General features: G+C 38.4%; 1 long non-coding RNA gene across 2 annotated transcripts in view; it reads left to right on the top strand.

Moving 5' to 3' along the window:
• LOC308616622 overlaps nt 1-26,328 on the top strand; it is a 251,019-nt gene that overhangs the window by 43,741 nt on the left and 180,950 nt on the right. For both annotated transcript variants that reach the window (XR_014015734.1, XR_014015735.1), the window contains exon 2: nt 25,228-25,309. This is a non-coding gene — a long non-coding RNA (uncharacterized lncRNA). The remainder of the gene's footprint in view (nt 1-25,227; nt 25,310-26,328) is intronic.

Consider the following 26,328-nt stretch of genomic DNA (forward strand, 5'->3'; position numbering starts at 1 on the left):
AGAGGCTGCGATAGTGAGAGGCCTGCACACTGCGATGAAGAGTGGCCCCCGCTTGCCACAACTAGAGAAAGCCCTTGCACAGAAACGAAGACCCAACACAGCAAAAATAAATTAAAAAAGTAATAAACTCCTACCCCCAAACATCAAAAAAAGAAAAAGATTAGAGACCTAAATGTAAGACTGGACAGTATAAAACTCTTAGAGGAAAACATAGGAAGAACACTCTTTGACATAAATCACAGCAAATTTTTTTGATCCACCTCCTAGAGTAATGGAAATAAAAACAAAAATAAACAAATGGGACCTAATGAAACTTAAAAGCTTTTGCAAAGCAAAGTACAAACAAGATGAAACAACAACCCTCAGAATGGGAGAAAATATTTGCAAACTAATCAACAGACAAGGGATTAATCTCCAAAATATATAAACAGCTCATGCAGCTCAATATTAAAAAACAAGTAACCCAATCAAAAAATGGTCAGAAAACCTAAATGTACATTTCTCCAGAGAACACATACAGATGTCCAAGAAGCACATGAAAAGTTGCTCAGCATCACTAATTATTAGATTAATGCAAATCAAAACTACAATGAGGTATCACCTCACACCAGTTAGAATGGGCGTCATCGGGAAATCTACAAACAACAAATGCTAGAGAGGGTGTAGAGAAAAGGGAACCCTCTTGCACTGTTGGTGGGAAAGTAAATTGATACAGCCACTATGGAGAACAGTATGGAGGTTCCTTAAAGAACTAAAAATAGAATTACCATATGACCCTGCAATCCCACTACTGGGCATATACCCTGAGAAAACCATAATTCTAAAAGAGTCACGTACCACAGCGTTCATTGCATCTCTATTTACAGTAGCCAGGACATGGAAGCAACCTAAATGCCCATTGACAGACAAATGGATAAAGAAGATGTGTTGCATATGTACAATGGAATATTACTCAGCCATAAAAAGGAACGAATCTGGGTCATTTGTAGAGACGTGGATGGATCTAGAGACTGTCCTACAGAGAGAAGTAAGTCAGAAAGAGAAAAACAAATATCGTATATTAACGCATGTATGTGGAACCAGAAAAATGGTACAGATGAACCGGTTTGCAGGGCAGAAATTGAGACACAGATGTAGAGAACAAATGTATGGACACCAAGGGGGGAACTTGGTGGGGGAAGGTCGTGTGATGAATTGGGAGATTCGGATTGACATGTATACACTGATGTGTATAAAATGGATGACTAATAAGAACGTGCTGTATAAAAAAATAAAATAAAACGAAGAAAAAGAGAGCAAGAAAGAGAGAGCAGGAGATTGAGAGAGAGAGTTTAAATAATGCAGGGGATTTAAATAGTAGTCAGTGCAGATTGGTCAGAACCTATGGAAATAATGTATCAATGATTTCATTAAAAATTATTATTATCATTGATAATGGAAAGAAATGTATTCTTTAGGTGACCAGGTAAGTTAGTGGTGATAGATTCACCTACACTCTTGAAGAAAGAGTTGAAGAATTAATTGGTGAAACATTTACAAGGGATTAATTAGGGAGCCAATAAAATCATCTTACAGAGCTGTAAAAAAATGCATTCTATATTTTTTAAGCAATGTAAGATATTTTAAGGATACATAACACTGTATGTGATTTTTTTCCACTTAACTGACTTTAAAATCAAACCTACGGGCTTCCCTGGTGGCGCAGTGGTTGAGAGTCCGCCTGCCGATGCAGGGGACACAGGTTTGTGCCCCGGTCTGGGATGATCCCACATGCCGTGGAGTGGCTAGGCCTGTGAGCCATGGCCACTGAGCCTGCGCGTCTGGAGCCTGTGCTCCGCCACGGGAGAGGCCGCAACAGTGAGAGGCCTGCGTACTGCAAAAAAAAAAAAAAAAAAAATCAAACCTACGAGTAAGATGTGAATCCGTTTTAATAGATACCCACTCAAATTAAAATTTATTGGAAAGATACAAGTTTATATCACAGAATTTGAAAGTAGAGGTTCATTCTGGCCTTACAAGGAACTGTACTATGACCAAAAAACCATTAGGATCCAAGTAACAGTTTTCTGGATCTTTTTCTTTATTTCTCTGCTTCTGTATGGGGACTTGCCTAATTCTTTTCTCTTTTCACACAAGCTTTCTTTGCTTCTCCATGCATGGGTGGAAAATGGGCATGCTACATAATTTTTGAGACCAAGCACTCTGTGGAGAATGACTAGTGTTTCTGAGACTTAATTCCAAATATTCTGGAGGATGTGCAGTCTTAGATAGGTTTGTGGGGCCCAAGAGAGTATGGCTGTATGTCCCACTTTCCAGGAGAAACTGCGGGGTAGGAATCAGATCCAGAATGGGAACTGCTACGTGGTACGTTTCAGCAGCCAGCCACCGATGGCCTCACAGAGGTTCCTGGATCCCTCAAGCTGGGCTCAGAAGCAGAGGGGAGAGTCACTGAACTCGCCAGGGCCCGGTGGACAGAAGTGAGGGAGGTCTTAATGGTGGTGAGAGAGTACCAGACAGGACATCAGATGACTTAGTAGGTGACCAACAGCATGGCACTGTGGAATCCTTGGAGACTTAGATGCAACCCAGGAAAGTGAAAGTGTGAAAGGAAGAATACTAAACCAACAGATTAAATTTTAACCCCTCCAGTGAAATGGAGCTTGAAATAAAAGCTAGACTGAATCACAGAGAAGTAATATTATGTTAATAGCACACCTGCTTTGAGGGTTGAGACTTGTATCTAATACCCATGGAGACCTGTCTGGAATTTCTGTGATTCCTCATGCAGCATATTTCTGGACTAGAGATTGCAGGCACACTCCAGAATTAGGGTCAAGTCACTTTGAGGGCGATACTCATGATACCATGCAGAGAGAAGGTTAGTACTCAAAAGACACCAGGGATCAGAAAACTGTGGACTGCAGTGAGATCAAGGGGGCAAGAGTTGTGCAAAAATGCTTCAAAGTTTTTGGGCAACCTGAGGGTGGTGGGCAGAAGGAAGAGAGGACAAATGTAACCTTAATAAAGTTAATGGATGGATTTGAGTTCTATAAGTGTCAGGAAAGTAATTATAAAGTTACGTGCATGGGATGTTCTTCTCAAGGCATCTTTCTCAGACTTTGGATGTAAAGAGTGGATGCTGAGGAGAAAGGAGTGATTCCAGGCAACACCAGCTCAGACCCTGCCAGATGGCATAGATGGGTACTTAGCCCAGCAGCTCTTTTGGGATGCCCTTACCTAGGCGGTTTGTACGGTAGCTTCCAAGGCAGAAGGATTCTGTTGCTCTGCCGAATGGGTGTCCCCTTACTGTGTTATGGATTAATGCAATGGCCAGGGCCACAGTCAGACACTGTCTTGGGGAAGGAGACAGGACTCTTAAGCCTCTAGAGGACACTGCTCTGCATTGGAGGACCTTTCTAAGACTGGTGAAGCACAAGCATGCCACTATTTTGTTTTGTTTGCAGGAAAAAGGGACCATTTTAATGGCGACTTTGCCTTAATGGAAACCCTCAGCCACTAACACTGGAGCTAAGGCCTGCTTGGTGAGGGTAGGATGAAAGGGTCTCAGAAAAGTTAGAGGACCAAAGAATAGAGCCACTTTGTCCCTAAGAAAGCGTCTGGGCTCAGGAAACCCTTATATCTCTTTTTTTCTCCAGACCTCTGAAGCCCAGAGATATTGTAACAGAGATGTCAGGGATGAAGTAATGGTGGAAATTCAGGCTGGGGAGCCTGCTCACACACCTGCTGCCTTATTTAAGTCAATAACAGTTTATCACTTCTTGGGTAACGTGGGCTCCTTAATTCAGTGGAAATGATGGGCTGGTTTGGGAAGCAGGTGGTGAAGGGATTATTGATGGGAAATGGGAGAATTTCCTGGGTGACCTCAGATAAGGAGAATTACAAGGGCAAAAATCAACCAGGGTCTATTCTTATATAAATCACCTTTGGGAGCCCAGAGAAAATATCACTCCTGCAGTCAGGGGCTGCCTTATACACAGCAGTTCTCATCCTTCTGAGATTTGGACCCAGGTCTGAACTGTGGAGTGCGTGTATATCTGAAGGGGGCATTTGGTGAGGGTTAGGAGTGACGCCTGCATGTAGAGTAAATTTTCTTTGTAGGGATGTAAATATTTAATTCAGGAGGAGAATATGGTGGAATAATGCCCTCGAAATTTATTGTTTTATTTCTTTTGGCACATCTTTCCTCTCTCCATTGGAGCAGATGGTCAGCTGTGAGCTCATCACCTCGGGAAGGGAAGTGACAGTGTAGAAAGAGCCTCTCTAGACTTGTGTTCCAAAATCCTAAATCCTTAGGAAACTAAGAGTATTTTGGGTATGGACAAACTATTTAGAAGTTGTAGGGGGAAGAAAACAGGCTTCCCCCAAGATTAGAGAAAGATCCCCTGGGCTGGAGGGTGAGAAGGGGAACAAGCGGAGCCTCAGAGAGGGGCTCCATGCCCTGGTGCCTGAGTGAAGTTCTGGAGGAATGGCTGGGTGGAATGCCTGGTAAGTGAGACCAAAACAGCCTCTCATATGTTCCTATGTACCAGGGGCCTTGAAGCAGCAGACAGTTTCCCATGTGGGGATTTCCAGACGGTACCTTGTTCCACTTGTCCTGTGGTCATCCATCCATGTGGGTCTCCACATTCTCTCCATTCTTTACACTGAGTAGTTTTCACAGCCCCTTGGAGTGAGGTAGCTCTTTCTGATTTTTCCTCTCTTCCAGGCTAGAGGAGGTAGCTTGTGTACCATGCTAAGACACGGCCGTCTGTGTGAGGCAGTCGGTGGCCCACCTTCCTCGATGCACCTCAGTCTCTGTTTGAGGCCCTGATACCTCTCTGAGGTCCCACTCTGATAACCAGGTGCTGGGACCTTCAGGTTCTTGGGTTCTTACTCATCACGTTTCCTCTGCAGAAACCACAGTGAGGCTCAGAGGAGCATAAGAGCTTGCTAAAAGGGAAAAAATGTTTTATAGGAACACAAAGGTATACATGTTCTCACACTTATATTCGGAATTCTCTGTGAGTCATCTCCCGTACTCCCACTGCACTCATGAGAGCAAATTATGGTCAGAGGTCTCCAGGTCACTCCCTCTGAGGCAAACTTGAATTGTTTTCACAGTAACAGCTCTTTGGGCAGTCCAAGGGAGTTTTTAGAGGCAAAGAATTCAGGTTCTGAGATACAGACAAGTTTCTCCTACAGTGTATCAAGAAATGCTGTATCAAGCTCCTGCTACAGACTTTGAAACCACATCATTCTCTCCATCCTGTGAACTTAGTATGACCGTGGTCTGCACTAGCCTGTCACACAAAGGAGGGTCACATATTATTTTGGTTTGGCCATGAAATCAACACTTAAACCAAAAATTTACAGTGGCCACTACCCTAAAACTTTCTTAAATCTTCAGTTGAGCTTCATGTGAAGTAGGTGCCTCGTATTTAGGGACAGTGTTGTATTTTAAAAGTTTCTTTAAATTCTGGAATCACATTCAGTGTGGTGAGATGCTCACCCTATGAGAAGTAAATTAAGGGAAGAGCACTTTACATTTCTCAGATTAATCTCAGTTTGGGGTGTGAATGAAATGTGGGGCAAAGACATACACATTATTTATTACATTTATTATAATTCTCTCTCTTGGTAGAGAAAGTACAGAACAGTGTTAGACATGGTTGAAGGTACAAAGAAACATCCAGGAGCTTGATCTCAAGGGATACACTGTTCCACTCCTGAGATAATTAAATAGTAATGTAAGAAGTAAATGACAGTGTAAAGGTCTCCCAGTGGTTTTGTACATCTCTTGGTTTTGGATCATTCACTGTGGCTTCATTCTTGGGCTTCATGTATTGGAAATATGTCTACCAATACTCCAGGTCATGTCCTCCCAGGCTGTGCCCAGTAGAACAGAGTTTGTCTTTGTCAGCAGTTCCAGCACATCTCCTTGCATCTCATTGGACCTTATCAGTTCATATGCTCATTCTAAATTCATCTTCACCACAAAGTGGAGTGGATGGTAAGAGGAAGGGTGTAGAATATAATTCTTTGATTGATTATGACTTTAATTCTGGAGACAGGTGTGAAGTTAACTCCATTATAAGAAGACAGAATGAGGAAGAAGTTGGTTTCCCAGAGGAAAATAGGGGTAATGCAATCTGGGAAAAGGTGAATGGATACGGGGGTAGAGAAATGACACTCTTAAAAAGGTTTAAAATGTTGGAAATTTCTGGGCAGAAGAATGATACTCCATTGTAAAGCCTTAGACAATAGGTAAAAGGGAAGTTGGATGGGAAGGAGAAGTCAGTCAAAGAAGCAAAGGGCTACACTGAACACGATTAAGTTCAAGAGATAAGGGGGGATGGTACCTTGGGTCATGCCTGGGAATGACATGGATAAAGCATAGAATTCAGAGGTAGGCAATGAGGAATGAACTAATTTCTGGGTCCCCATTTGAATTTTGGTGCAAAGTTGTTTTGTATTCCTCTGTCAGTCCTAAGCCATTTCCCTTCTGGAGTGTTTGCAGAGGGCCTGAGACTTTAAAGGGTGTCTCACCAGAAGAGCTGGAATCTAGATGGAGGGTTTTACTTAAGAATGATAAAAAAAAAAATTCCAAAGACTATTAGTAGGTTATAGTGCTTTTACCTTGCTCTTTTACTCTCGCTCTCTTTTTTTTCCTGATTAGGGAAACTATTTGAAAACCATGTAGAACAAGTGCAAGATTAGGTTCTCAAAAGATCATTGGAGCTTTCTCCTACATTTTTTGCAACACAAAAATGGGGTTAATTGAAAAATGACAGAATTGAAGGCATGTTTCACTTGCTTTGAGCAAGGTCAGCTTTAATATAGAGTATTTGTATCATTCATTCTGAAAACAATTATGAGCTAATTTATATATTAGAGAATTGCTGTTTAAAGCCATTAAATTATCCAATTGAGTTCCTAGAGAACGCCTCAAAAAATTTATAAGATGAAAATAAGAACATTTAACATTCTATATGTTATCAGGTGAAACTGTTAATTTCGTGGCAAGGTCTATATTATTATTGCATTTAGAAATACATGTTATTATTATGTTGGGATTGTCCGCAACTTGGACTGAGGACTTTTATAAACAAAAATAAGAATGGAAGCTTCTTTTCTATGAGAGTCTTGGTTAGTCTTACGTTTGTTTTGGAGATCTAATAGCTGCCATATGTTAGACTTATTAAATGAATGATGTAATTTAGGCTGCCTGTTGTCCTGCCAACTGCTCCATGCTGCCTCCTCATTTTTAGCGTGTGTTACTCCAATATGTCCATATATCACCCAGCAGTAGCTTCTTATACAGTCATGTTAGTCCTTGGGCCCTTAACCCCATCCATCACCTACATAGGCTCTAGCTCCTTCCTTCCAGAATTGAAACTAATGAAAAATAATGGTAAACCTTGGCAAAGAGTGTGCTTTAAGGATGATAATCAACCCAATATTCTGCCTCTTGAACAGAAAACTAAGGAGAGGGTTGATGCTTGAGACAAAAAACACAATGTATGATGAAGAGAATTCAACCTTCTTCACAATATGAAAGACAGAAAAATGCTTTATCTTTTTTGAAACATTAGATGGTATATTTCTCCACCCTAGTGAGTGAGATGATATAATGAAGATGATGAGAACAAAAAGTCACTTATGCTGTATGCCCTTTTCTTGTACCACTTCTGATGGCTCCTATCCAGGAAGATAAAAAGTTCAATCTGAGTATCTCAAATATTTATGTAGCTATAAACCACATATTTTCCATTTTTATAAATGGGGAAACAGAGGGCCAAAATTGATTAACGAGTTACTTCAAGTTGCCATACATGTATCAGTGTTTTTTAGAAGAAAATTTATATGTATTAAAAAATTATATTGGGAAAAATCCATTATCAATTATTCTATCAAGTTAACTGAAATCTATTTCTTACCAGCCTGGGTTGCACTGTGCTACAAATATCTTAGGACTGTTTCTATTGCCATTTCCCAGTGAGTAAATCGGTTAGTGAGACTTTTTTAAGCATTAGAAAGGAATCCTAGAATTTGCCACGGAGCAGCTTCAAAGCCTTATGTCTTTGTATTATGTCTTATGTATTCAAATGTTAGGACTACTTATTTTAACTCAGTATCTTAATATATTTTCAATATGGCAGATTTCTTTTAGCTACTTTGCATCTTCATGTATTTCAATGTTCTACTATTTTTTTCTTAAAACCTAGGAACAGATAGATAATTTTCTTTAATTTACACCTTTTGAATGGTCCAGCAGAACCTAAAATTAATCCTTTCTTTTACTGGGAATGCTTAACAGTTGTACTCTTATGTAACCTGTTGGCTCCCACTTGTCATCTTAATGAACTTCCCCATTTCCTACTGTTTTACAATCTGTCCTTTTGGCATCTTAAAACTTCCTGCACCCTTCTTCCTATGGTAAGTGTATTAGTTTGCTAGGGCTGCCATAACAAAGTACCACAGACTAAGTGGCTCAAGCAACAGAAATTAATTGTCTTACAGTTCTGGAGACTACAAGTCCAAGATCAAGGTGTCAGCAAAATTGGCTCCTTCTCATGATCATGAGGAAAGGATCTGTTCTAGGCCTTTCTCCTTGGCTTGTGTATGGTTCTCTTCTCCCTGTGTCTTTACGTCATCTTCCCTCTGTACGTGTCAGTATCCATGCTTCCTTCTCTTATGAGGACACTAATCATATTGAATGAGGACCCACCCTAATGATCTCATTTTAACTTAATTACCTCTGTAAAGACCCTATCTCCAAATATGGTAACATTCTGAGGTTAGGACTTCAATGTATGAATTTTGAGGGGACACAATTCAGCCTCTAACAGTGGGAAAGAAGAGCACCGAAATATTTAATGTCACATGGCATTTCTGGGGTATTGAGATTCTTTGGATCTCAAAAATACAGATCTTAATTATCAGGCAAGAAATATATGAATATGCTGCACAGTGGTATTAGTCTTCTAGCAGTCAAAATGCTAACCTGGTAGGATTTACCACCCCCCCCCCATATATGTCAAGAAAACAATGCAAGTTGAGTTAGCAAATGTGTGGAGAGTAGAGATCCTAAAACAGAAATGGGGAAGGAGATCCTCCAGAGCCTTGCATACCAAATGGTAATGAAATTTAGATATTCTTTTTAATAATGTAGGGGTATTTTCATTCAGATTACAATACATTCATGTAAACCAACTCTCACCCATCCCAACATTTCACATTCATATATTATATTGAATATATGCTATTTCATGGGAGTCAACAATGTAATTTCTCTATTGTTTTCAAGTCTTTAAATGTAGAAAGAGATCCCGAAATAATTATAAATGGCCAAACAGATCAGAACCTATTTCTTGCCATTGCTATAAAATATCGAACTATGCAAAGAATCACATATTACTAGAAGGCAGATGAGCTGAGAAACTCTGTCAATAGCTTTGACTTTTAATGCCGCGATTTCCTCCTCTGAATCAGAAATTGTGATTGTACTAGAGATCTGAACTTTCTTGCATCATGATCTAGTGAAATGACTTAGGGGAAGGCTGGTGGGTGCTTAAATTCTAGAGATGGAAGTTAGCTTGGGGGTTGATCCTGGGGATTTTTACCAAATCAAATCTATATCTGTCTGCTCTGATTGATGGGCTTCCAGGTTAATTCTGGGGACAGCCCAGGGAGTGAGGCCCTGAATAGGGGAAGTAAAGGGTGGAAGGGGGATGTCCCAGCCTTATCCTTCATGAAAATTGGCCTGGTCTCTTAAAGGGTCGCTCTGGATTAAGAATGCCACATCAGTGGATGAGCTGAACCTACTTCTATAGTGGTCATATTCAGAGAAGGAGACAGGGAAGGGAATGGGGACTCCAAATAGCTCCACCTAGCTGCTTCTGTGAAAGGTTCTCAAAAAGGCTGGCATGTCATATATTCAAATTTAAAATGTTCCCTAAAAAGCATACATTTCTGCATATTGCCCATTTTGCTTCAGTCAGTTCTGTATAAGGATTATATTATACTGGAGTGTTTTTATCAGGGTCTTAGAATTTCCTATATTAATCTGCTTGGTGTTCTTTAGAAGTCACATTTTTGGAGTTACGTTTAAAATAGGGTGAGTTTACCTTAGAAACAGTGGGGATTACTGTCATGTGTTTTCTAAGCAGAATTTTCTTGAGCTATTATAAAGGGTAGTACTCACTAATATGCTTAAGTTGAGAAATTGCTGTTTCACTAATGGGTAAAAATTGGATGGCTTATCTCTTTTCTCAGAAAGTATTAGTGATTTCCTGTGGGAGGAAAGAAGTGGGAGAAAACCCTTCCTACACTCTTCCCCAGTTTCCTGTTTTATTTTCTGTGTCCTAAAGAGAGATGCATCCTGTTCTCCTTTCCCAGTTTATCACTTCCTCTCTTGTACTCAATCCCCACACACCCACAGGGACTGATTCTCACTTCTACTGTTTTTGTTGTGCATTTCATTTATTTCTATAATCCTTCCAAATGACTCAAAAAAGTGGATGTATATGTATTCTTAGAGGTGTCATCTCACTTGTGTTTTTAAAGTATAACACCAAATGGAATTTTAATCAACCTTCCTAGGTCAGTTAAATAAAAAGTTTTGGTATAAACCAAGAGTTATAGTTACTGCTATTTATGTAGTTTTCAATAATGGGGAAAAGATTATGGTTGTAAATGATAATTCTTCACCTTGCAGGTTAGGGAGCAGAATGATCTAAAGGCTCTCTCCTGTCAGTTTTATCCATGACATGAAGAGATCAATTCAATGTGTATGTTCTTCAGATTTTCAAGAGTCTTCACTGAAGGGAGGGCCTGAGCTCATGGTGCATGTGTACTATCAGTCCTTGGTAACGTGGTGGATATCCTGGACTCTTGTATTGACATTTTGGAGATTTGGGGGCCTTTTTTTCTTTTCTTTTTAAAAGCAAGTTAAGCATATGCTAGAGTCAGTGGCTATGTTAGACTATATAGTTTTAGAGGAGAATCAGTAGGATTTGGAAAGGTCTTTTAATGAAAGCCTTAGGGAAGTATCTGCTTATTTTCTGGAGCAGAGATTAAATGAATTAGCCAGAAGGTGATTGGAAAAATAGGCATTTATTCCTCTCTATGCTTATATGAGGGCAGAGGGCTGAAAGGAAAATATTTACAGGCATGTTGATTGATCTGGGAATGAATTGGAAAGCATTGCTAAGGATAGATGGTTTTTGATAAATGGTAACCATCCTCAAGATGATAAAAACATGAGGAAGATAGGAGACAATACATCTTTCCTTTTTATAGGACCAATCAGTATTGCTGTATAGTTCAACCAATGAAGCCTTTCAAAGAGAGGGTTCCAAAGAGATATGCAAATACATTTCCAAAAAGAAAGGGACAATCTGTTTAAAAGCAAGAGCTTTTAATGTCTTTGCTGGCTAGCAGGTCGGGGATGTATCCCAAAGTCAACTAAATTATTAGTTAGTGTTGCTGTCTGTGTAAAATGGCCTTACCTGGTTAAGAACCTTTCCTCAGAGACATGAGGAGAAGGGCATAAATAATGACTCAGAGAGGCTTTTGAAAAGTAGGCAAAGCTAGTGTAATCCATCAGAAATTTATTAACAATTTATTGGACTCAAGGTATATCTACTATTTCTTCTCTTCAAATGAGCTAAGGACCCACGATGTTGCTTGGTCTGTGAGAAGAATTTATTGGAACTCTAACATGTCAAACTATTCTCAACATTCAAATAAAAAGATGTTTTTAGGCAAATGAAAGGTGCAGAGAAAAATGAGACTGGAGATCACATAGCCAGAGCCCGGGAGACCACCACCAGTAACTGAGTGAGTGCAGGTTAGTGCAGGGCAGCCTGAGATTCACGGAAGGAGCTTTGGAGTCAAAAGGGAGATGCTATTCCTGACCCAAGGGCCCAGAGAAGGATTAAGATCCCAGGCTTGGTAACGTAAGACTCTAACTATGATGCAAGTTCTGTAAATGATGGACTGAAACCTGGGCAATCTGAATATTTGAAGGATAGGTGTGGGGAGCCCCACAGAATAAGAACAAACTGCAGAGAAATTACACTGACTTTTGGCAAAAATGGGTGACCATGAAGCTGAAACCTAACAATGAAATAAAGAAGCCAATGTATTGGATTTAATGTCCATGAAGTCCATATCTGTGTCCACTGGGACTGTGAATCAGGAGGTGAGTCCAGCATCCAGTCTCATCATAACTGGGCTGCAGCTATATCCCGTGCTTAGCTAAGAAGGAAACCCAGGAAGGGGGCATGGAAACTGCAGCCCTCACTCCCATCATGCTTCTCTGGAATATGAGGGCATGGCCACTTTGTTAGCATTCTTGAAACTGGAATTTTGTCAGGATTATATTTGTTAAGCCTTGTCAGTTTTTACCTGCAGAGAAAAATGGTTGCAAAGAAAAAAAATGTCATTTGCTTGTTTCAGAGACAGGCAGTATGGGAGATCTTTGGTGGGAGAGGGGGTCTGTACTGGCTTTCAGAGAGAATCAGTGGACAGAGGTGTCCATGGCACTGATTCTCGATGTGAGGATGAGGTATTTTGTCCCAGAAGAACCTCTGGCGTTATATGGAGACATTTTTGATTGTTAGGACTGTAGGAGAGCATGCTACTGACATCTAGCAGGGAAAGGCCAAGGATGCTACTAAACATCCTACAGTGCACAGGAATCCCCACCCCCACCAAAAATTACTGGATTCAACATAACAGTAGCGCAGAAGTCAAGAAACCCTGATCTAGAGGCAAGTAGATGATTTAGTTGAAACTAGGGAGAGGAGTGGTTCTTACCACCAGGCCTGGTGCAGAAAAGGAGTGGACTGAGACCCTGTGGGTGGGAAACTGCTAGAAAGCAAATAGTGTTGCCAGGTAGGTGGGTGGGGGTGTAGGATGGAATGGAGTGGGGAGTATTTGGAGGAACATCCTTCATTCCTTAACAAAAGTTTCTGGAGGAGAAGCCAATATCTGTTACTTTAGAGAGGGAGTTAATTTTCTCCCGGTTCCTTTTCTGGAGGTGAGAACACTTCTTGCCTGTTTATGCTCACTTTTTACTGTCTTCAGTAAAAGCCTATGCTTCTTCCTATTCCACTGAGTCTATGCATTGCAAGTTCACCAATGCCCTCCACTTTGCTCTTCTAGCATCACTTAATAGTCTTTACTCTGCTTAACTCTCTCTTTCTGCTGACACTGTTGTCCACACATTTTTTTTTCTTGAAATTCTTTCCTTTCTTTAGTTATCTACACCCTTCTGGCTCCTCTTTTCCATCCCTAAATCCTTCTCTTGCCCCTTTTCTAGTTCATTGCCTACTCCTGGTCTTCATAGCTATGTCCTCTGTCCTACTTTCTTTAATATATTTTGCTAGTGATGTTGCCTCTTCACACTCCTCCATCAACTCACTGTGGATAATTCTTTTATCTTAAATGACCAGTCCAGTATTCTCTGTTAAGTTACAGACCCTTAGTGCCAACCTACTGGACAATCTACTTCATTTCCAGGCCGTGTTTGAGTACAAAGCTGATCATACTCTTTTTTATCAGATAGGAGGTTGCATGATTCTTTTCATAAGCCCACAGAGCAAAACTCCTCTAATGTGTACCTGATTTGCTTCTTTGGTGCCTGGCTTTCTCTGTAGCTCCTGAATCAGCTTTGCTTCAAGACTTTGGATTTTTGCTCCAGTGGGAAGATTCATTTTTCCCCAGTAAGTGAGCACCCATACTCACTATGTTACTTATCTACCAAGGTTCTAGTCTAGTGACCCTGTACCTGCCTCATTTTACCCATACAAATATATTGTAGATGACATTTCAACTTTAATAAGCTTAGATTTCGCAGTCTCCCACTAATTTGTCAATTCACAGTTCTTTTCCCTTCCACTTAAATCTTGCTCTCCTGTCTCTCCTCTGCAATACTGGTATTTAGGCAAGACTCTGTACTTCCTTGGGTCAAAGAGTGGAACCTATAGACATCTCTGGCTCTGAGATAGAAGCCAGTGGGCAAAAACTGGTGTGGGGGTGGGGCGGGTAGGGAAGGCTTTTGGAACTTTTAAAATCACATGATGCTGGCAGCTGCCACACATAAGCTTGGCCTTGGCACCCGTAATGCCTCTTCTGTTTAAGTCTTCCTGCTTCATATGGCAATTACTGCCCTACAGAGCTGGAACAGTCAGGTCTTGAGAGCTTTTCGGTAAGAGTGAAGGAAAAGGATGTGGGATGGGGAGAAATAGAAGGGAATTAAACCAACTTCCAGGGTTTCCTTGTTCTAGCTATCAGGCAAATAATTTAATAAGCCTGATGTGCTTTACTTTAAATACAGTTTTGAAAATTTACGTAAATGAATCTCTGCAAATAAAGTGCTATTTCAAACATACTATTTAAAATTTGCTCTGGTAAATTCCACTGGGTTACAAAGAGTGCATAAAAATAATTATGCTTTCATTTCATAGAAGCTGTACTTATTTATTATCAAGTTTGTTTGCATTTATTCTGCATTTGATTACATAATCACATGTCCACGAAAATAATTTCTGTTCTGCCACTGGTCAATAGCTATATTAAAATTGCTTGCCTGAAGCTGGCTCAAAGAGAAGTAAAAAATCTGATCTTACTTCTGCTTGCTTTTCTCAGTGTTGAAAGACAGGATGAGAAATTTACGCTAAAAGTATATTCTGTAGACCAATTCAGGAATACTACACCAAATCCTTAACAGATTTTCACTTCTTTTTGTGCTGTTACATTTTATTCTTTGATGCCATCAGCTTTGTCTTTGCTTCTCAGGAAAAAAAAATTATAAGAGGTTTTTCCTTTCTTTCCTTTCCTTTTCTTGTCTTGTAAAGTAAGGGAAATTACTGAAGGTAATGAGAAATATGTGATATTGTATTTAGGTAGGCATTTACCTCAATGCTTGATTAATTCACAAAGGAGGATGATATGAGCAAGGTCAGAAATTCACGTAGTTCAGAAAGACGTATAATTTCTGTTTTCCCTAGCATTTTAACTGTATTTCCTGAAACATTACTTGTGGGAGAGAAATCAAGCTAGACTTATTAGTCATCAACAGCATTGGGTATTCCTTAGTGTTGGCAGAAAAGTTCAGGAAAGATATCTGAAACACCCATAGTAATTCAGTTTAATTGAAATTTTTACTTTTTAGAACTTCAGGTTAGATCCTATTGTTTCTGTGAGTTGATACCTGGCAGAAAAAAAACCCACCACATTTCATCCAACAATGCAAAAATTAGAGGGTTTTTGGTTTGATTTGTTTGTTTTCTATTTCTGTGGCACACCTGTTAGAGGTAACATTTTATCCATCTCGAAAAGTGCTATTTATAAGGCAGATGAAATTCTATTACTGCCGGTTTATAGAAGCATGAATTTCATAACGGCAAAAGCAAAGCTGAATGCAGCCAGCAGGTAGCCCTGTTTTCTGATTGTTTCATCTTGTAGAAAATGTCACCAAAGTATAATTTTGCTATTTTGCTTAGAAATTATATGGTGTGCCTAGGTAAAGTCTACAGAGCACAACATGAAGGCTTGGAACAAATCACTAGGGTCTGAGGAACAAGTGAAAAGGAAATTCCATGTTGCAGTCTAAATCATCAGGATTCATTTATTCCTTTATTTTTATTAATATGGTAGTAGCAAATCTTTTATTAATATGACACTAGCAAATCTTTAGTTGCAAAATAGAGATATAAGTTATTTTCATGTGGGATTTTTTTTTCTATTGTAAAAAATTCAACCCTCAGTTTATGAACTGTCCTCCTTCGGTCCACATGAAAATATCCGTGGGTAGTTATTTGCCAAGTTCTGACAGATTTCCACATTTCTCTCCCACATAGTCCGTTCTCCTTATGGAACCCCAAATGATCTTTAAAAAATTTAAATCAGGTCATATCATTCTGCTTAAAAAACCTTCAATGGATTTTAGTCCCATTCAGCTTCAAGTAAGATCCATACTCCATACCATATCATGACATACACCAGCTTTCTTATTTATTTTGGTCTTGGGACCCCTTCACACTCTTAAATATTATTGAGGATCCTCAAAAGACCTTGTTTGTGTGCATTATAGCTATTTAAATTTATTATATTAGAAATTAAAACAGAAAATTTTAAAATTGAAAAATATTAATTCATTTAAAGACAGCAATCATACATAGTACATATCACATTTTAATGAAAATAACTATTTATCAAAACAAAAAATTACTGAAAAGAATGGCATCGCTTTACATTTTTGCAAATTTCTTTAATGTTTGGCTTGACAGATAGCTGGATTCTCATATCTACTTTTTCATTTAATTTATTACAGTAGCACATATCCTTTTGCTCAGGTCCTCTTCACTTTGGTCTCCACAGAGAGATCTTCTTTTTCCACCCACCTATACAATCACCCTGTATCCCATTACTTTGTTTTACTTTCCCCATACCATTTAAAATTATACAAAATTGTATTCTCTCTGTCTGTGTTTATTATCCATGTCTACCCACTCATTTGCGCTTAGGCAAGGACCTTGTTTGTCTTGTAAATCATAGTGTAATAGTTTTCTATTGTTGCTTAACAAATTACCCCCACATTTAGCAGCTTAAAACAGCAAACATTTATTATCTTACAGTTTTTGTGGGTCTGGATTTATGTGCATGTGGTATAGCTGGGTACCTCTGGCTCAAGCTCTCTTTTGAGGTTGGGTCGAAGGATTTGCTCTCAAGCTCACTCCTGTGGTTGTTGGCAGGCCTAGATGATTCTAAGTTAATTCATGTGGGCCAGGGCTGCCTCTGTCCCTGGCAAGCTGGCTTTCCCTAGGGTGACTGGTGAGAGAGAGAGAGAGAGAGAGAGAATTTGAATGAACCTAAGACAGAAGCTACAGTATTTTCATATTCTAATTTGGGAAGTGACATCCAATCACTTCTGCCATTTTTAGTCATTAAAAGGAAGTCACTGGATCTAGTGACTCGGGGAGGGGATTACACAAGATGAATAACGGGGAGTAGGGATTACTGGGGGTGAGAGGCTGCCTGCCATCAACTGTATCCTCAGGGTCTAGCATTATATCTGGCACATAGTAGGTGCTCAGGAAATACTTGTTGAATGAGCATAGTGCCTATAGAATACTTAGTTATATGCTTGTTGTCAGAGACTTTATTTAGCCTTGTTTTCTGAGCAGAAGGGAGATTATTTGCCTTAGAAGGCTTTTAAAATCCATGCTATTATTCATGGCTCCTCTAGTATGTTGTATTATGTAGGTAGTTGATACAGGGCTACATAGAAGGGAAAATACTAATTTCTTCTATGGAATAAGAAGACTTGCTGGTGTCTTCTGGGGCTTAAGGTGAGAAATTGGATGAATACATTAGTCCGGGGGCTGTGATGTATTCCTGCAGGGGAAAATAGAACTTCATGCCCAATAATGTATGTTTGCCCATTCTTCTTCTTACTTAAAATTTTATCATCTAGCGAGTTTGTGCTATTGTGGGGCCATTGCTCTCTCTTGGTGTCTTCATTTGCCTTCTCTAGGTTAAGGAAAACATTGAGTTGTCTGGTTGGCCATATTTGTTCTAAGATGCAGGAATTCCAAGTTCATTAATGTTATCCATGAACAATTGTAATCATTTTCTAAATAAATGATATGCTTAATTAATTTATTTACTAAATAGACTACCTTAGAGTATCTCTACACTATAGTACTATTTTATTTCGGTCTTTTGAAGGAAATTATAGCTAGTCTTCACTTTCAGTCACAGTATAATAACTTTGTTTTTACACCTGTTTCCAGGGCTGCGTACATAGGTTACATATTGGTATGAATTCCAGGGCTGTGTACATAGGTTACATATTGGTATAAATCAGTCTTTAAAATTGTTTTCGTGACACTTAGCTGAGACTAGGACAACAGTGATAATTTCAACTGAGAGTGAGAATGGAGGAAGAGATATTCTCCCTGCAAAGATTCTGTGGGAAAATACATGTAAAACAAATGCTAACATATATACTCACTGTTCACATTGGTAGCTCTTTTTCCTTTTGGTGAAGTTTGGCTGAACACCTCATTTTCAGGTTGGAGCATTCTCTTTTTGAGGACACATCCAGATTTTACTTCAGTCTCTGTTTGCAACCCAGTAAGAGCTGTCCTTAAAACAAAGAAGATGATCAGATTTGGCTGTCATTCTATTAGCTACTTATAATCTCCATGTATTAAAAATATCCCTGGGGAGTTATAAGCATGACAGAAATCCAGAAAATATCAGATTGTTCAAGTACATGTGGTCAACTCCACAGTTAAAGTTGTTATCAAACATCAAGATTTCTCATAAATTATGGAAGTGTTCTGAACAAAGCCCCTGATTGCTATGAAAGGAGAGGAAGTCCTAGATAGTGAGAGTTATTAATATATGGCTAAGTTACTGAGGGCATTTGTAGAGTTTTCAGACTGTCTCAAATACTGTTTCAGCTCAATTAATCTATGATTCCCATGAGACAATATTTTCCAGAAGTATTATGGGCAATTGGTTAGTCTTTATGCTGTTTTTCAAAAACTTAAAACCATTCATAATTTCTAATTATGAATTATTTTGAATATACGAAAATTATAATAGACATATATTTACTCACCACACACTGAGATTTAAGAGATGTTCATATTTTGCCATATTTTTTGTGGACTCTCTTTTTAATTAGGTTTTACTTTTATAGCTAAAATCCAGGTTTATCTCGTCTCCCTCCATTTCACTATATTGAAGTCATTCTATTTCCATTCATGTTTTTATTCTTTATTATACATGTGCATATCCATAAAGAATGCAGGGTTTTGCTTTTGTGTTTATTAAAAAATTTTACATGAATGGTTTCATATTATATATGTTGGACTTGCCTTTATGCTCTTCTGCCATCTCCATGATAGTATGCCCTGGGTAACCTGTTGGGCCCAAGACAAGGAAAGGCACAGACCTGGAATCTAGAATGGACTTGGAATCATCTAACAGCTTTGTGTCAAGCCTGGCCATGCCAAGCCTTAAGCTGAAGCCCGACTGACCTGCAGACAAGTCAGCAAGCAATAAGTGCCTTTGTTGTATATCACTGAGATTTTGTGGTTGTTTGCTATGCAGCAAAAACTGACTGACATATATTTTTATTATATATTGTATTATATACAATATTATATACAGAATACAGCATGCAATGTATTTATCTGTATTGTTCCATATGGTTAAGTGATTCATCCATTTTTATTCATTTTTTATGAGAGAGACTTAAATTTCTTACTGGATGTATTTTTCATAATGTCTCTGGAAACTATTGTCTTTATTTCATGGTATTTTATTTCTGTAAACCAAAAATATCTGTTCCAAAAAGAAGGTGTTTAATGCTAGGTACGTTGTGATTCCATCCACCAGTGGACCCAGACAAAATGAAATACAGGACAGTTATGGGTTAGGAACTGAGAACTGGCTTATATAATTTCTTAATTATATACTTAAAGATCTCAAGTATTGTTAATTCATGACATAGCTCATTTGGTATAAGAACTGGAATAGCAAAGAGAAATTTAAAACTATATTGTAAAATTACTAGTATGGTTAGAAAAGCCATTCACTCTAATGTGTGGTTGGTATACCTTTGCAGAGAAAAAAGCATCTAGAAGAATTTCACTAATAAAAATATGTTTTGTACCACAGATGTTTTGTACCACAGATGTACCACACATATGTTTTTGAAATGTAGGAAAGCATTTCAAATATTGAGTTTCCTTCTCAGCATGGGTAACTGATGCCGTCTAGGAGGCTTACAGGATCGAAATTATGTTTGTTATAATCATGCAATTATTTTACATTTGAAACAAGAGATACTCACATAAAACCTACCACTCAGACCAAGACATGTGAAAGCCATTAGTGGTAATGAAAAATAGACTAAAGTGAGATTAGCCCCTTTTGCATTTCCATAGTACAGTTCATGGGAATAATAGAAACTAAGTCCAGTGAGTCACAAGTCTTCTAGGAGGCCTGCTTTAGGAAGTCTCTCTGAAGGGATCATTCAGGCCTGTAAATTCTTACCAGTAAATCATAACTTCTCAGAAACCTTTAGGTTGGAAAGGGATGAAGCCGATCCTGGTCATTTTTACTTTTTTGCTCTAGGTGAGGGAGAGAATGGGAATTGGCTAGATGACTGTCATCGTTTCAGCTTTCAGACTCTTGAACTCAAAATAATAGCTAACACTTATTGACTACTTACTCTGGCCCAGAAACTGTGCTTTTTTTTTTTTTAAGCATAAACCTTCATCCTCAAAAGAGCAAGGTAGGGATTAATAGGGCCCTTTTGCAGATAGTGAAACTGAGGCACACAGAGGTAAAATGACTGACCCAAGGTCCGTGGCTGGTAAGTGAAGGATGCTAGATTGAACTCACCTCTATCTGGCTCTCTGTGCTCTTAACTTTACACCCATGCCTCCTCTTAGTGGACAACGTGAACCTAGTGGCTGTTATATGTGGACAGTTATGTAATATTGTAAAATGTACAGAGGAAAGCAATTTTATTTTTAGGCCTTTTTCCTTATTTGAGAAAAGTTATACGATGCCACTGTGTACAACTTTGAATTGTAATCAATGTATCTCTCCCTTACAACTAGCAGTGTAGAAATATGCAAATATATCTTGTCTGAGATGAAAAAGCTTTGAGTTTGGTTAAATGGCTGTTTATAACTTTGAGAAAGAGACTCGGAAATAGGTTTGCTAAAGGGGATTCCTTGACTTATGCTGACTATAGCAGAACTGTTTGTTGCCTGGCCCCAAACTTTTTCCACCATCTCCTCCCATTTTGTTCACATTTCACATAGAGAAAATGATCTGAGCCACGGGACATGTGCTGGGGGCTCCTGGGAAAGATTTCTTCCCCGGTGAGAGAAAGCTACCCTTCCCCATGCTTTTTGTCTTTGAAAGTGATGTGGAAATGAGATATTTGGAGCTTCTGTATTCACTTTGAGACCATGAAGAACAAGAGACTTAGAGAGTTGTAGCTTGAAGTCATCTGATTATCAACACTGAGCGAGAGTTGGAAGTGTAAGCCTCTGACTGAGTTGGCTCTTGAAGGTAGTCATTTATTTTACCATCCTTGTTGTTGGTAAAAACTATACTTTACCTCAACTCTTCTGTTTACTAGATGTTCATGAAAAAGTTCTAGTTTGTAGTAATTCACATATCAAATTTTGTAATCTATATAATATTCACATATAAGTTTACTATAAACTTTTGCACAATAAGCCAACTAAATACTTTATTTGTTGGTGATGAGGTCACCAGATTCTTATCTTAGTGGTCTTTCCAGTTACTGTACAATTTTAAGTCATAATTAGTAATGACAAATAATTTTAATGTGTATTTTTCCCACAGAGCCAGAAGCCTGATTTTCTCTTAAAATCTAGACCTTTAGTTGAATTTTACATTTGGTTATGTTCAGCATTGCAACTGCACTTTCAAATAGTCTTGATACTGCAGGAGCAAACTCAAAGATTCTTTCTTGAAAAACCTCTCAGGCCTGTGTGGGACCCTCTGCCTTTTTAGGAACCACCCCTTTGTCTTTGCTTGGTGTACTTATTAAGCAGAGTTAAGCAGAAATAAACCTGAAGTCACTTTATGGAAGGTGTGGTTGTATTAATGGAATGGTGCACGCATGAGAGAGAGAGAGGGAAACAAGAACAAGAGTCACTGTATCTTAGATCACATTCATTAAAGGAAGAGTCCAAGACACAGATTTAGGTATATGTGAGTTGATGAGGAAGTGCTTTTCAGGACAGATCTATAAGGGAGTAAAGGAAGCAGGATAAGGAAGGCAGAGAAGTTGAGCAATGATAAAGTCTTGGGGAAAGTCTAGCCTTAACCTGATTTAGAGGGCTCTGAGGCATAAATGGTCCAACCTGGAGCTGTCCTGCTTTGAGTCAAGAGGACCAGACTCTGTACCCCATATCGACCAATCATTGGCCATCCCCTGGGGTGGACATAGTGGGGGGATTATGGTGATATAATTTCCAGTGCATCTCCTGCTGAGGCAATGCTCTGGAGAAGGTCACAGGTATAAGCTGTTAGCAATAGCAACTTGAAGAGCTGGGAAATGGGCATATTATCCTGTAAAAGGGATTTAAGAGAGGCACCCAAATCATCTAGTACAGTTTACTTTTGGGTAGGAACCTGAAGTTTAAGGAAAGTTAAATTTAATTCAAAACAAGTTTATTGAATGCCTACTATGTGCAAAGCAATATACTAGGGCAAAGGGGGTTACAATGTGAATGATCTATTGCCTTCAAGAAGTGCAGTGTTTAAGAAATAATTAAACATACAAGCATTATATCTATTCCTGAGATTTGTCTCCAGTATCAGGCTTCGTAAGTTATAAATTCCTATAAAGATAGTTACCTTCTATACTGTAGTATTCCTATAGATAGTCAAGTGAATTTGAAAATGTCTACTCTAAAATTAGATATAAATTCTCTCTGAGCTTATTTTTAAAAATTATAGCCTACTGTTAATACAAAGAATTGAGTTGACTCTTCAAAAGTTTAGACTATTTCCATGCATGTGAGAAGAACAAAATTACATACTTTTAGAAGTGGAGGTCTGACATTTTTATAGTTCATTTCTTTTTGGTTTTGTTCCGCTGAGTGAGAAGAATGATTGGCTTTTATGTGTTACTCAGAGAAATCTGTTATACTTTATACTCCTTATTGTGCACACAAGACATGTTTCTGCTGTGGCCACTGCATCAAATACCTTTTTTTAAAAATTTATTTTATTTTTGGTTGCATTGTGTCTTTGCTGTGCGCAGGCCTTTTCTGGTTGTGGCGAGTGGGGGCTTCTCTTGTTGCGGAGTACAGGTTCTAGGTGCGCAGGTTTCAGTAGTTGTGGCTCACGGGCTCTAGAGCACAGGCTCAGTAGTTGTGGCACACAGGCTTAGTTGCTCTGTGGAATGTGGGATCCTCCTGGGCCAGGGATCGAACCTGTGTCCCCTGCATTGGCAGGCAGATTCCCAACCACTGTGCCACCAGGGAAGCCCTGCATCAAATATCTTGATGGTTCTATAGATGACCTTTCTTAAATTGAAAAAATTGATTAGTGGTTTTCTGGAAGCATTCTGTCTGGTCATCTAAACTTGAGCGGAAAAGGTATGGTGTATATACATGGAATTTTTCTACCAGTGTTGTTATTGTAGAAAATTTAGTATTTATTCTACAACATGAGGTGATAAAAAGCTATTGTATACCCTTCATTTTTCCAGGTCAGATTTTCTCCAAGTTCCCATCCTGATGGACTACCAAGAAATTAAACCTTAATCATTACTAAGGCTCTTTCCCTGCCACCTTTATCACCCAAAGGTTTTAAGAGTTCTTTACAGTTCAGAACATTATATTCCTCGGTCTTTAGTCTTTTTTTATTTAATTTTTTTTTATATTGGTAGAGTTGGTTTACAATGTTGTGTTAGTTTCAGGTGTATAGCAATGTGATTCAGTTATACATATACATATATCCATTCTTTTTCAGATTCTTTTCCCATATAGGTTATTACAGAATATTAAGTAGAGTTCCCTGTGCCATACAGTAGGTCCTTGTTGATTATCTATTTTATGTATAGTAGCATGTATGTGTTAATCCCAAACTCCTAATTTATCCCTCCCTGCAACGTTTCCCCTTTGGTAACCATAAGCTTGCTTTTGAAGTCTGTGAGTCTGTTTCTGTTTTGTAAATAAGTTCATTCGTATCATTTTTTTTTTTAGATTCCACCTATAAGTGACATCATATTTGTCGGGTTTACTTCACTTAGTATGATAATCTCTAGGTTCATCCATGTTGCTGCAAATGGTATTATTTCATTCTTTTTTATGGCCCTCAGTCTTTAGTCTTGACTGTTCATATCCTAAGTTACATTATAGCATTGTCATTTCTGTGCCAAGACTGGGCATAAGATCTTTCCCTAAGGTTCCCATGGACGTGATTCTTAGTATTCTATGCCCATCACTCTTCCACAGGTTACCTTTAAGAGCCATCAGAAAGCTACTCACCTTTTGGAAAGAGGGTGTATGGATACATCTGTGTGGAGATGAGCTGTGGTCCCCCACCTCTTTAAGAGAAGCTCTCCTACTTCCTCCTCCCCCTACCTCAAATCCCTCAACTTTCTCTTCTTTTTCTTTGGAACCCCAGTAATTCCTTCTATGAGTTTAAGTTTTTGAATATAAAATCCAGGAGAAGGTATTATGTTCTGGGTACTCAAAAGCTTCTGTTTTATATTTGGACACAAAAACATTTGAGGCAAGGCAAGGGGACACATAAGCTTAGAAAATCTTGGGATGGAGAGGGGAAAATACCTATGGATGGGAGAATAAAAAACACATAGTGATATTTTGATAAATTATTCAGCCTTTTATTAATATTATTATTTGTTTTTATTTAAGACCTTATTATTTTTAGGGCAATTTTAGGTTTAAAGTAAAATTGAGAGAAAGGTAAAAAGATTTCCCACATACCCCCTTACCCCACACATGGATGGCTCCCACCACTATCAATATCATTCACTAGAATGGTACATTTTTTACCAAGTATAAACCTACATTGACCCACCATAATCACCCTAAGTCTATAGTTTACCTTAGGGTTAACTCTTGGTGTTGTACATTCTATGGGTCTGGACAGGTGTATGACATATATTCATAATTATCATATAGAGTATTTTCATTGCCCTAAAAAATCCTCTGTGCTCTGCCTATTCACCCCTCAACACCAACAACCACTGTTCTTTTTACTGTCTCCATAGTTTTCTTTTTCAAGACTGTCATAGAGTTGGAATCATACTGTATATTGCCTTCTCATATTAGCTTTATTCACTTAGTAATATGTATTTAACTTTACTCTGTGTCTTTTCATGGCTGGATAGCATTTTTCCTTTTAATGCTGAATAATATTGTCTGAATGTACTACAGTTTATTTATCCTTTCACCTACTAAAGGACATTTTGGTTGCTTCCAAGTTTTAGTAATTATGAATAAAGCTGCTATAAACATCCGTATGCAGGTTTTTGTGTAGATGTAAGTTTTCAGTTCCTTTGGTTAGATATTAAGGAGCACAATTGCTGGATCAAGTGGTAAGAGAATGTTTAGTTTTGCAAGAAACAGCCAAACTGTCTTCTAAAGTGGTTGTACTATTTTGCATTCCTATCAGCAATGAACAAGAGTTCCCGTTGCTCTGTATTCTCACCAGCATCACGTGTTGTCAGTGTTCCGGAGTTTGGCCATTCTAATAGGTATGTAGTTGAATCTCATTGTCGTTTTAATTTGCATTTCCCTGATGACATATGATGTACAGCATATTTTCATATGCTTATTTGCCATCTGTATATCTTCTTTGATGAGGTGTCTGTTAAGGTCTTTGGCCATTTTTTAATAGAGTTGTTTTCTTATTCTCATATTTTTCTTCTTCTTGAAAGAATAAAAAACAAAAGACATATTGATGGTCAGTGTTTAATTGTTGGTATTTGTTCTTTCAAAATATATTAAGAATCCAAGATAACCTTGTTCTAGTCAACATGTCCTAACCAGAAGAAAGTTCCTATTTATGTAACTTCTTTTCCAAAGAACGTTAGAGAAGTTGAGCCAATAAATCAATTGAAGGTAGAAATAAGGACATAAGAGGGAACTTTTGCTTGATGATGTGTAGCTTTGTAGAAATAGGACCATTCAGAAGCAGACCTATAATGCATGCTGGGAGGGGATCGTGGTGGAAATGGAGGTGGGAATTGGTAGAACCAAAAGAGGTTCAACTCTGACACAGGCCTGGACTACTATGTTTGGCACTCTCTCCATCCTATTTAGGTAATTCCTCTGGCTTTCCATTGACATGTGTCTGCAGAAAGGGACATAACATGGGAAACCCAAGGGAGAATTTACCTTTGAAAGGAATTTAAGGATATTATGAGACAACCACTTAAAAAAAATCAGATGCCTTCTAAAATTTCTGTGAAGTCTGTAGGAGATGACTATTATGTAAATAACCACAAATGGATAAGGTACACAGAGTTAAATTTGTTCTTTAGTTCTAGGTGTTTTTGACATACCATGTTACTGCTTCATTGCCAAGTTGGAGAAATAGAGAAACCTGAATCTTAATAATTTTCTCTTGATTCCTAATGTCCATTTTTGCAGAAAGGTATAAAAACCTTTGGGTAAAAATTGAGATCTAATCACAGCGTAGAGATTGCTTACATATATCTACAAGAAAAATATTACCACACAGCTAGATAATGAGAACTCCTTATCACGTAAT

Source organism: Mesoplodon bidens (assembly GCF_964165515.1).
Source record: "Mesoplodon bidens genome assembly, chromosome: 4".
Lineage (NCBI taxonomy): Eukaryota > Metazoa > Chordata > Mammalia > Artiodactyla > Ziphiidae > Mesoplodon > Mesoplodon bidens.